This window comes from Mercenaria mercenaria, chromosome 5, assembly GCF_021730395.1.
Source record: "Mercenaria mercenaria strain notata chromosome 5, MADL_Memer_1, whole genome shotgun sequence".
In the NCBI taxonomy this organism is placed as follows: Eukaryota; Metazoa; Mollusca; class Bivalvia; order Venerida; family Veneridae; genus Mercenaria; species Mercenaria mercenaria.
The window spans coordinates 15,146,789-15,159,959 of NC_069365.1; positions in this window are offsets into that span (position 1 = coordinate 15,146,789).

A 13,171-nucleotide genomic window follows, 5' to 3' on the forward strand; every position below is an offset into this window, starting at 1 on the left:
TATGTACTCTTGCCTACAGATGGAAATCATAATGATAAACAAGTGTTCGAAGTTTAAAAGCCATACGTCAAATAGTTTTGACAAAACATAGACTTGTATGAAAACAGAACCAATTTCAAAGTCCAAAAAGGAATATAATTCAGCCAAAATAGATGACAGAGTTATGTTCTCTTTCCTACAGATAGAGACTATTATACTAAACAAGTGATAAAAGTTTCAAAGCCATATGTCAAACACTTTAAAAAAATATGAACTGGTACGAAAAACTTAACCAAGATTTCTAAGTCAAAAGGGGCCATAATTCAGCCAAAATCCTTGATGGAGTTATGTACTCTTGCCTATAACTGGACATGGTGATGGTAAACAGGTGTTGAAAGTTTCAAAGCTTTATCTCAAAAGACTTTGTCAAAATATGAACTGGTACGAAATATGAACCCAGATTTCTAAGTCAAAAAGGGCCATAATTCAGCCAAAATCCTTGATGGAGTTATGTGCTCTTGCCTATAACTGGACACGGTGATGTTAACAAGTGTTGAAAGTTTCAAAGCTTTATCTCAAAAGACTTTGTCTAAATATGAACTGGTACGAAAAACTTAACCAAGATTTCTAAGTCAAAAGGGGCCATAATTCAGCCAAAATCCCTGATGAAGTTATGTACTCTTGCCTATAACTGGCCATGCTGATGGTAAACAAGTGTTGAAAGTTTCAAAGCTTTATCTTTAAAGACTTTGTCAAAATATGAACTGGTACGAAAAACTTAACCATGATTTCTAAGTCAAAAGGGGCCATAATTCAGCCAAAATCCTTGATGGAGTTATGTGCTCTTACCTATAACTGGCCATGATGATGGTAAACAAGTGTGGAAAGTTTCAAAGCTTTATCTCAAAAGACTTTGTCAAAATGTGGACTGGTACGAAAAACTTAACCAAGGTGTGACGCCGACGCCGACGCCGACGCCGTGGTGAGTAGGATAGCTCTACTTATTCTTCGAATAGTCGAGCTAAAAATCATCTAACATATTTTGAAAAGAGACCGGATTATCACTAGCAATCACTGTATCATCTGCATAAAGAAGGACAAAAATTTTCAAGTAGATATCTGGGTCAATATGCGGTTGATGTAATTCCATACCAGGGTTTCTTTCTTCCAAATAAGACTCTAAATCATTTAAAGGAGTTCATCACAATATTTTGTGCGCAGCTCAATCGCGCAGCAAGCGATATCCACTGTAAAGTTCAGAATTCGCCGCCGAAAGTGCATAATTGTCGGATATGCAGCGCACTCGCGCAAAATATATCGTATGTACTGACAATATAGGTCGTGCATCCATATTTTACCTTTAAAAGTGATGGTGTTTTACTGGAGGAGTAGTTGTAGGAAGTGCTCGAATCGAATACATTGTGGACAGCCAATTTGAAAGTAAACTATTTTGTCCAGTAATGATGCAGCCGACTCCAAGTCAAATAAAATTCCAGAAAATCTTAACGTAGATATATCTCCTTCAAGTTCAAATGTGACTTCCTAAAAACGTTGTTATACTTTTTGTGCCCCATCCCGCATTTCACGTAGTAAGACCAGAGTTATGGCCCTTGATAGTCAAATTATACATAAAGGGTCTAAACATTTGTGTCGCATGTACCTCAAAATTATGTGCGCCAAGAGTCATGAAACCAGACAAGAATTAAATTCAGCATGCGAAGTTGTGCACCATTGCTTTGATTTGAGGTTTCACTCAATAAAAACAGATTTATGTCCCTTGACGTGGTCAAATATATACGTAAATGGGATGTGAAAGCTTGTGTAGCACGTATCTCAAAAAGTATTTGACCTAGAGGCATGCAACCTTAAAGGAGCATTATTCCGCATGTGAGTAAGAATATTGGTTAAGGAACTGATAATAACATTGTGCAGTTTGTTTTGTAAGAAAAAAAAATGTTCATAATTTTTAGGTGGGTGGGGTAATGAAAAAATACTTTTGTGGGTGGAGTGAATATTTTTTTTTTTTTTTTTTGAAAACAAGCACGGGTTGATATTATTTTTTTGGTTTAGATTTTTTTGTCTTAGTTCTAGCTTACATAATATAAAATTTGGAAAAATTCTGTCCGCTAGATTTTTCATATCATAAAGAAATACTTCGTGTTTTTCTCAGTTTCAGATACTTTCGACATCTGTCAAGAGTAATTTTTCTGAGTTAATATATCTATACGTTGACATTTTATGCATAGTTATAGTGGTGTTATTAATTCGGATGCATAAACAGTAATATCAGAGTGAAACTTCGAATAAATAATTGTTTGCAGTAGTTTTATAATGACATGTATGTACTGTTTCTTCAGACAAAAATACCGATTTGGTGTTCTTAATAAACTTTGAATATTGAAAAAAAGAAGCACGGGTACCTATTATTTTTATTTTTTATTTTAACTTGTCATACATCAATCTATAAATATGCAAAGGTACAAAAAAATCTGTCCGCTAGAAATAATTGTGAAAAACATCTTTAAATAGATTGAAAAAAAGTATGGGGGAAAGATTTTCCTCTTGACGAACCCCACAATTACTTTTGAAAAAGGGGACATTTTACCATTTGCAGAAACGCACGACTTTATATCTGCGTACATATTTTTGATAACCGTAAACAATTTTCCACTTCTACCGTTTTTCTATAATTTGCTCCACAGGCCAGCCCGCCAAACTTGGTCGAAGGCTAAAGAAAAATCTACATAAAAGCAATAATGTTTTTTTCTTTTGTTGTCTCAATTTGTCAATAAGATATTTTAACGTAACAAGAGCTGTCCGTAAGACAGCCAAGCTCGACTATTCGAAATATTGTCACAGAAGCAGGAAATTATTACCCAAAATGTTAATTATGAAAAGAGTTTTAAGTTCGAAACGGGACATAATTTGACCAAAATGCATATCAGAGTTATGGGACTTGATGCTATCAACCAGTTTAATAACCCCAAAGAAACATGTTAAGTTTCAATTCCATATCTGCATTAGTTTTGGAGATAGTAACTTGCATGTAAAACTTTAACCAGAATTTTCTAAGTCCAAAAGGGGGCATAATTTGCTCAAAATACATGTTAAGAGTTATGGAACTTGACCCAGTGAGGTTGGTAACTGACCTAGAAAAAGAATAAATAAGTTTCAAAGCTATATGCCTTTTGGTAATAGCTGTAAGTACTTGCACGCAAAACTTTAACCAGGATTTTCTAAGTCCAAAAAGGGGCATAATTTTCCCAAAATACATGTCAGAGTTATGGGACTTGATTCTATCAACTAGTTTTATAACCCGAAGACACATGTGAAGTTTCAGTTTAATATCTGCATTAGTTTTGGAGAGAGTAACTTGCATGTAAAACTTTAACCAGGATTTTCTAAGTCCAAAAGGGGGCATTATTTGCTCAAAATACATGTCAGAGTTATGGGACTTGACCCAGTGAGGTAGGTAATTGATCTAGAAAAAGAAAAAATAAGTTTCAAATCAATATGCCTTTTAGTAATAGCTGTATGTACTTGCACGCAAAACTTTAACCAGGATTTTCTAAGTCCAAAAGGGGGCATAATTTGCTCAAAATACATGTCAGAGTTATGGGACTTGACCCAGTGAGGTAGGTAATTGATCTAGAAAAAGAAAAAATAAGTTTCAAATCAATATGCCTTTTAGTAATAGCTGTATGTACTTGCATGCAAAACTTTAACCAGAATTTTCTAAGTCCAAAAGGGGGCATAATTTGGCCAAAATACATGTCAGAGTTATGGGACTTGACCCAGTGAGGTAGGTAATTGATATAGAAAAAGAAAAAATAAGTTTCAAATCTATATGCCTTTTAGTAATAGCTGTATGTACTTGCACGCAAAACTTTAACCAAAATTTTCTAAGTACAAAAGGGGGCATAATTTTGCCAAAATGAAGGTCAGAGTTATGGGACTTGATGCTATCAATTAGTTTTATAACCCCGAAGACACATGTGAAGTTTCAATTCAATATCTGCATTAGTTTTGGAGATAGTAACTTGCATGTAAAACTTTAACCAGAATTTTCTAAGTCCAAAAGGGGGCATAATTTGCTCAAAATACATGTTAAGAGTTATGGAACTTGACCCAGTGAGGTTGGTAACTGACCTAGAAAAAGAATAAATAAGTTTCAAAGCTATATGCCTTTTGGTAATAGCTGTAAGTACTTGCACGCAAAACTTTAACCAGGATTTTCTAAGTCCAAAAAGGGGCATAATTTTCCCAAAATACATGTCAGAGTTATGGGACTTGATTCTATCAACTAGTTTTATAACCCCGAAGACACATGTGAAGTTTCAGTTTAATATCTGCATTAGTTTTGGAGAGAGTAACTTGCATGTAAAACTTTAACCAGGATTTTCTAAGTCCAAAAGGGGGCATTATTTGCTCAAAATACATGTCAGAGTTATGGGACTTGACCCAGTGAGGTAGGTAATTGATCTAGAAAAAGAAAAAATAAGTTTCAAATCAATATGCCTTTTAGTAATAGCTGTATGTACTTGCACGCAAAACTTTAACCAGGATTTTCTAAGTCCAAAAGGGGGCATAATTTGCTCAAAATACATGTCAGAGTTATGGGACTTGACCCAGTGAGGTAGGTAATTGATCTAGAAAAAGAAAAAATAAGTTTCAAATCAATATGCCTTTTAGTAATAGCTGTATGTACTTGCATGCAAAACTTTAACCAGAATTTTCTAAGTCCAAAAGGGGGCATAATTTGGCCAAAATACATGTCAGAGTTATGGGACTTGACCCAGTGAGGTAGGTAATTGATATAGAAAAAGAAAAAATAAGTTTCAAATCTATATGCCTTTTAGTAATAGCTGTATGTACTTGCACGCAAAACTTTAACCAAAATTTTCTAAGTACAAAAGGGGGCATAATTTTGCCAAAATGAAGGTCAGAGTTATGGGACTTGGTGCTATCAATTAGTTTTATAACCCCGAAGACACATGTGAAGTTTCAATTCAATATCTGCATTAGTTTTGGAGATAGTAACTTGCATGTAAAACTTTAACCAGAATTTTCTAAGTCCAAAAGGGGGCATAATTTGCTCAAAATACATGTTAGAGTTATGGAACTTGACCCAGTGAGGTTGGTAATTGACCTAGAAAAAGAATAAGTAAGTTTCAAAGCTATATGCCTTTAAATGATAGCTGTATGTAATTGCAGGCAAAAACTTAACCAAGGTGTGACGCCGACGCCGACGCCAGGGTGAGTAGAATAGCTAGACTATTCTTCGAATAGTCGAGCTAAAAATGTGGTCGCATGTAGAATAACTAGACCAGAACCCGGCCGTAAAAAGTTTTCCCAAACAACTTAAGATTGTTATTGGTCTATAGTTAGAAGGGTCAAGGGGACGGAACCCTTCTTTTTAAATATTGGCTTTATTGTACCAATCAGCCAAGTTTCAGGCAGATTGCCTGAATCAAAAATAGCGTTAAAAAGGACGTATAAACAGGTAACATTAAGTGTTTGGTACTTTTTATATATTCATTACAGATGTTATCGAACGGTGATGCAGCTTTACAATTATTGCACTTTGAAATCATTTTATGAATTTCTTGGGAGGTAATTGGGAATTTAGAATTTCAGAATCAATAGAGTCATATGCTAGGCTTTCAATGTCACTTTCCGTAGAATGCACATTTGAATTCACATTCTTAAAATGTTCGAAAAAATCGCTTGTCGTCGGCATTTTGTTTTGTTCAGTTTTATTAAAACTATTTATTAATTTCCAAAAGTCTTTAGGACGTTTAGAGTGCATATCACGTATTTTCCGTTCATTATTTGTTTTATGTATATGTATATATGTGTTCATCGTCTGTTTATAATGTTTGCTGGCACGGGCCAGTTCTGATTTGTAGTAGTCATTCTTATTTCTATTGTATTTACTACGTGCCTTATGATAAAGCGTTTTCGCTTTCTTGCACTGAGGCCCGAAAAAAGTTTTATTACTTTTCGGTGCGTTATTTATAAAATTGAAATAGTTTGAACTAGACGTATTACTAGGAAAAGTTGCGACTGCGGAGTTGTTAAATAAATCCGCAATCATTTCCGACAATTTATTGATACTGGTTGCGGTCGGGTTCACAGCTAAATTGGTCAGTGAATATTCTATATCGCTCAATTTCTGACGATTAATATTTGCTATAAAATCGTTTTGTAATGCATTTAACCATTTCGGCGGTTTTTGCGACACAGGTGCTGTTTTTTCATTGCTTGAGAACTCAGACTGATTTGCATCCCTTTGTTCAGAAAGTGACATACTTAATTGGAGAATGGCATGTCCGTCAGAAAATAATGGGTCTGTTTCAATGATTTCAAAATTTGAAAAATATGGAAAACATTTGGTAGAGGCAAAAATGTAATCTGTGACAGATATTCCCCTAAACGTGAAGTTTCCTACATCTCTATCTTCACCTACCCTACCATTTAAAATAAATAAGTTATTATTTTTGCAAATATCTAAAAGTTTCGAGCCAATAGTATTTACTTTTATCATCTTTCGAAGCTCTATTATTTTTAAAAATAGTATTAGAAATACAATCTATTGAGTTAAAAACTTTTTATAAGATCTTCATCAAATCTAAACTCTTCTGAAAGGAAATCCAAACTCTTCTGAAAGGAAATCGTCTACCAAAATATAATCAGGTAGGACTGAAGTGTGCCCATTCGTGTCCCCTAACATAATACAATATTCATGTTTAGTACACATATCGGATACTTCAGACTGGAAAAGAAAAAACTCAACGTCGTTGTGAAAACGCGATTGTTGAGGCGGGATATGACTGCATCAAAAATAATATCATTTTTGAAAGTTTTGTTAAAACATTGTTTCAGCTTAATCCAGAATACGTATTCGCAGTCGGATTGAATGATATCTATAAACTCTGTCATATTGTTTTTAATAAAGTAGCCTATACCTCCAGATTTCCTAAAATGGGGATCTTTTCGTGGTTTAGATAAAAAAGTATAACCATTAACATTAACTATATCTACTGGCTAAGTCTGGTTTCAGCAATGCACAAAATGTCACAATTGTTTATCATTTCGATAAATTCAGGATATTTCGTTCTAGTCATCAAGCCACAAACATTTATACAACTAACTTTTTTCATTTACTGAAAAAATATTTGATTCAGAAATGTTAACTGAAGACTGAATTTAGATTTTATTGTTTATTAAAGTCTCATCAAAGTACACAAATCAATATTAAAAACATGATAAAATTCTATATATACATGTACTTTGCCGCTCTTTAGTAGAGTTATAAGAGACTACTAAAAACATAATACTATCACAGTTTACAATAATTACTACACATTTAAAATAACAGTGATTCAAATTAAAGTTTACTTAACATACGGTATATATGCATATATGTATACATCAATACATGCATGCATACAGATTTATGTATTTATACATTACCTTGGAATTACAATAAAAAAGCGGGATTTGGTACGTAATAACTATTACACAAAATGTACTAAATGTTACTGATAGTATGGCCAAAGCTATATTATATAATAGGATTTAAAATTATACATTTACTACAGGCAGAAAAAAAAAAAAAAAAAAAAGTACCGAGTTTATTCATTCGTTTGCCAAATGGAATTAATTTAGAAAGGATATCTAACTACTCTACTATCACTATATACCGGCCATTCACATTTTAGAACAGGAGCATGCGTCTTGCAGGTGCAGACGTCTCTGTTAAATATAAATATTATCCTATACTTGAATATTAAAAGTCCAAAAGGGGCCATAATTCAATCAGAGCAATGTAGAGTTCCAGTATTTACTGTGCAGAGTCAGTTTTTAATAGTGAAAAATTGTTCCAAGTTTAAAACAATAGCTTTGGCGAAATGGAGAAAAGTTTACCTAGAGGCAAAAACTTTACCAAGAAATTTTAACAAGTGTTGCAAGTTTTCAACATATTCAAAATTATAGCTTTGAATATACGTTAAAGTCAACCAGGGATCATCTAATTAACAAATAATCAAGGCCTTCGAGTAGTTTATTGTCTAGTTTATCACGGTTCAGAGTTCAGATGTGTAAGCCTTTTTTTAATTGAACCACGAGGGCGTTATCCCGAGTGGTTAAATACTGAAGCATCTGAACGAGGGCTTTGAATTCAGACCCGAGTGAGTTAATATAACAAGTCGAAAGATTTACTGCGGCCAGAAGTTATACCAGGCTAAAAAGTAACTTATGAGTGAATATCGTACTTGTTTTTTATCATACCATTACGCTTTACATAGGAAAAATAACTCCATTCTACATGTTGTACAAGTAGACCTATGAAATATATATTTCTTAATTCTGAAAGTTTTTGTTCTGAGCAAAAATAACTATATTTCCCTTTCATGTATGGCATAACTTTTAGCTCAACAGGCCACATTCCTTGACTATTGAAATACTTTACTAGAACTATTACAAATGTGATTCATGCCTTCACTTGGACTTAATTGACATATAGAGCAAAAAAAAAAAAAAAAAAAAAAAAAAAAAAAAAAAAAAACAAACTCAAGACCATAATCCATTAAATTAAACAAAGAGGAATCTTAAAAATCCCTTATGCACAACTAGGTATCAATATTGATCACCACTGAAAGTTTTAATAAGTTATATGAAATAATAGATAAGGAATTCAGGTCACAAGACATTCTCTATATATATCATACAGAGTGTCAGCTTTATTGCAATAACGGCGTTCCATAAATGCGATAAGCCAATCGCAAATCGGTAAAATATCACGTGAAATCGCCCAGTCTCCATGTGCTTTACTACTTGTTGCATTCCAATATACCTGCGGCCTCCAGGCCGCAGGTAATAATGTACGATGACTGTGAATACAGGTAATGATTTTACACGTAAATCTTTAACTAAGGTGTGGCGCCAGAGTAGAATTTAGCACTCATTATTTTTCGAGCGCAAGCCTGTGTAACAGAAGCTAAGATTCATAAATTATACATTCCTCATTTTATAGTCACAACAGTTTTCGTGTAATATTCTAACATGCAGTGTTTGGTTAGGAACGAAAGGTTGAAGTTCGGATTCTGCCATGAGCAGCAGTTGACCACGACCACAATAATTCATATTTAAGCCGCGCCATGAGAAAACCAACATAGTGGCTTTGCGACCAGCATGGATCCAGACCAGCCTGCGCATCCGCGCAGTCTGATCAGGATCCATGCTGTTCGCTTTCAAAGCCCATACTATTGCAATCAGAGAAACTGTTAGCGAACAGCATGGATCCTGACCAGACTGCGCGGATGTGCAGGCTGGTCTTGATCAATGCTGGTCCCAAACGCATTATGTTGGTTTTCCCATGGCACGGCTCATTTCAGTGCGAGTTTTTGAAGTAGCCAAAGAGTAGTGTTTTGTATTGCTATGTCATAAAATACGGTTTAAACCTAACTTACCTCCGCCGTCCTAAACGCATGTTGTACTTGCACCATTCAGTCCGAACTGGTACGCGCTGCTAGTCCTTTCCTTTCCCGGTTAAAACTGGTGACGTCACCTAAAAGTCAAAGGTTCAAATTAGTCTACATAAAAAACTATTACATGACCTTTTAAATAAATCAACGGACCATGTATACATATATAGGAATGCCTTCCGGTCATAGTAAAAACTATTGCCCGATGTTCGACAGAAGACATAAGAAATGAATTTCGATAACTTACATTTTTCTTCTTCAAATTTTGAATGTAGCCCGATGATTTATAAAAAAAGAATCATGTAATCATACACAGTTATTGAATATCTTGCCGTGTCAGTTTTTTTTTTTTAAGCATAACACCAGAACTATCTGTGAGAGCACAGATCTACGGATCGCAGCGTATGTTCTCCGTGATGTTTTGAAGAAAAAATATATCGTGTCTTAATGGAGAAGTTGGCAGTTACTTGTGCTGTACAGAGTCCAGGGACACTGGTTAGGCTAACTGTACTGAAATACTGTTGAAAAACAGCTCTGAACGCATTTTCGTTCTCAAGGTTTAAAGGCTTTTACTGAAGCCCAGTAAATCTGTGTTGAAGCGTAGACTGGTTAATAGCATATATATTATTAAATAAGGGAATGGCTAGGTATAACTTATGTATATTGTATCCAAAATGTTATTATTTATTTATGATACCTAGGCAAAGGGGCTCTACGCAATATAATATTTAATACTGCATGCACAGACGGTTATTGACTGAACGATATGCTAACGGGGCATAACTCTGTCAAAATTCTAACCAGAGTTATGAGGATTGTTTTTCCTGGGCTGGTATTCATAAAGTGGAAAGTCTAACAATATTTTCACATACAGTCTGGCATAGTAAAGAAGATTATCAATAAATCTTATGAGGTCTAAACTTTTCTTTTGTGCTATGTTGTTCAGGACATTTTAAAAAGTTAAGAATTTTCCTAAGTTTTCTCCTAGGAGCTTTATGAATATGGGCCCAGGTGGTGTAGACTTTGATAGTAAATAACTATTTTAAGTATCAAGTCAAAAGCTTTGATAGTAACAGAGATATTTGACTGTATCAAAAACTTTAACCAAAATATTCTAAGTTTAAAAGGGACATAACTCTGTCAAAATTCAAATCAGAGTTATGAGGATTGTTTTTCCTGGTGCTGACTTTGATAGTAAATAACTACTTTAAGTTTCAAGTCAAAAGCTTTGATAGTAACAGAGATATTTGACTTTATCAAAACTTTAACCTAAAAATTCTATGTTAAAAGGGGCATAACTCTGTCAAAATTCAACCAGAGTTATGGGGATTGTTTCTCCTCGTGTAGACTTTGATAGTAAATAACTGTATTAAGTTTCAAGTCAATAGCTTTGAAATTAACAGAGATCAAAAATTTTAACCGACGCCGTGATGAGTAGGATAGCTCTACTTATTCTTCGAATAGTCGAGCTAATAAGATAAGATAAATTTTATTTTGAGTCGGCAAGACACGTAACAATACAACATAAGCACTCCAGGTGCTTTTGAACCGACTATGTATAAATAAATTTATAAGAAACAATTTTTAAGTAAAAAAAAGCGGTAATAGAAAGACAATGGTTGCAAGAACTACAAGCATTAAGAGATCTAGTTTGTAAGTCGAACCCAAACACATTTCTAGCACATAACAGATGACATGGCAACAACACTTTTGAATGTAATAATGATAAATTAAAAACTATGTGGTAGCTACTGTTCTAGGTCGAGACCTAAAAACTGCCATAAAAGAGAAATATAATAAACTGAACCAGCAAAAAAAAAGCACAAGAGATGCATAATTCAAAACGAAGCTAAAGGAAGTTATCATCTCATGATCAGACCTGAACGAGGGTTCGAATTTTGTCAGGAGAAGCATTTCAAGCACAGATTGCCCAGTCCTCAAACCTAGTTTTTACCAAGTTTTAAAGTATTCAAGCTATAACGTACCTGCTTTCATGAAACATGCTGCTATTAGGCCGTCGCCGGCATTTCTTCTGCATCATTTTCTAATCTTTTTAGCATTGTTTTCAGTCATACAGCTAGTTTTCCACCCGCCAAACTTATGACCGACTTTATGACTTGTGAGCGAAGACTCACGTGTTTGAGTGGTCAAATCACAAAAGCAGATCAATGGATGTATTTTAGCCTCTGGGCCTTTTTGGTTATTTTGTAATCAAGGTCATAATAAAGTGTGCATTCACGTCAACACAACGTAAAAAAGCAACAGTAAAATGATTATCGGGGTATTTACATCAAGATATTCAATAATTTCAAAATATATCTAACGCTCACTTTAACAACGTGGTTTCTGATAAAAGTTTTTTTTTTAGTTTGGGGGAGGGATAGAAATATAACAATATATATATTAAATGGCCTGGTATTCGCTCCGTCCAAGCTTCTTCAAATGGGAATTTGGAGACCTGTCTCAAAATGCTTACTGCGTGTAAAATTGATAAATTTTAAAACTACGCATTCAGATGCGTCAGACCTAATACTTGTCTATAACCTCACATCTTGACTGGTTGTTTGAATGTACCTATAGCAATGTTGCATTCTGAGACCGGAATCTGTATCGTGATTCTTTTATCGTAATCTCATGTCTCACACGCTTTCTCATAACTCTCATCAAAATCATCACACGTGGTCGAGTGCGTAAGGCTGCCCTCGCTTTCGTTGGTTCGAGCATCCTCCGGAATTAAGATCCTTTGGAAGTGTCACGGGTCGTTATTTTTATAGACTGTTTAATTTAGTTATACTTAATAGTAAAGTGCGCCGTGCATTAAGTCTTTTCCAGAGCGGAAAACTAATACTTAACTCTCGCGCATGCGCCAAATTTCCGTTTTATTGAATCGGAATCCTCGGTAATGTACGTCTTTCACGGATATCAACGGAGGTTCCCGAGGCAATTCATGCAATCGTCTTGTTTGTCTTGAGTGTATGATGAGAGAAAAAAATACATTGGTCTTTTTAAACTCTTTGCACTTTTCACCGCCAAATTCCTTCAGCCCTCAGAATGGACTTATAAGTAAGACAGAGAATGTTGAGAAAAAAATCAAATTATTTTGAATTATTTATTTATTTCAATTCATAGGAAAATCTTAACTTGCAAATCGATTTTTTTCTACAATGTAGATTCTAATGAAACTTCTCACAGTTACAAATTAACATATTGCCTATGAAGGCTATAATGTGGTGAAACAAATGCTTATTTTTGAGATATTTGACAACACAAATTTCACGCTAATTCTAGGACATTAGTTCGAATTATTTAACGTGTCAGATGTTCTAAAACCATATTTCAATTTTTGAAAGATAGAAACAGTGCCATTGTAATACATTTATTCACTTTTTGCCATTAATTCCTTTTATAGGCATACAGACACTAAATAGAAAAATGGCGCGAAAAAAATGGTAGTCGCATAATGGCGGATACAAATAGTCCTCAGTTTTTTTGCTCTGTAGAGCTATTTTCCTTATTTTATATTACCGTAGTGTGTTGCAGACGTCTTCTGTTTTGCCGCCGTTGAAGCTAAAGTCGTCATTTTTCATATGGATCTCTGCACTTGCTAATCAGGAGCTGACAATCTCCTAATAAGGAGTTAGTCATGATTGGGATTATCTAAATCCTAATTAGGAGGTTGTAACTTCTGACTCATATATCCCTGT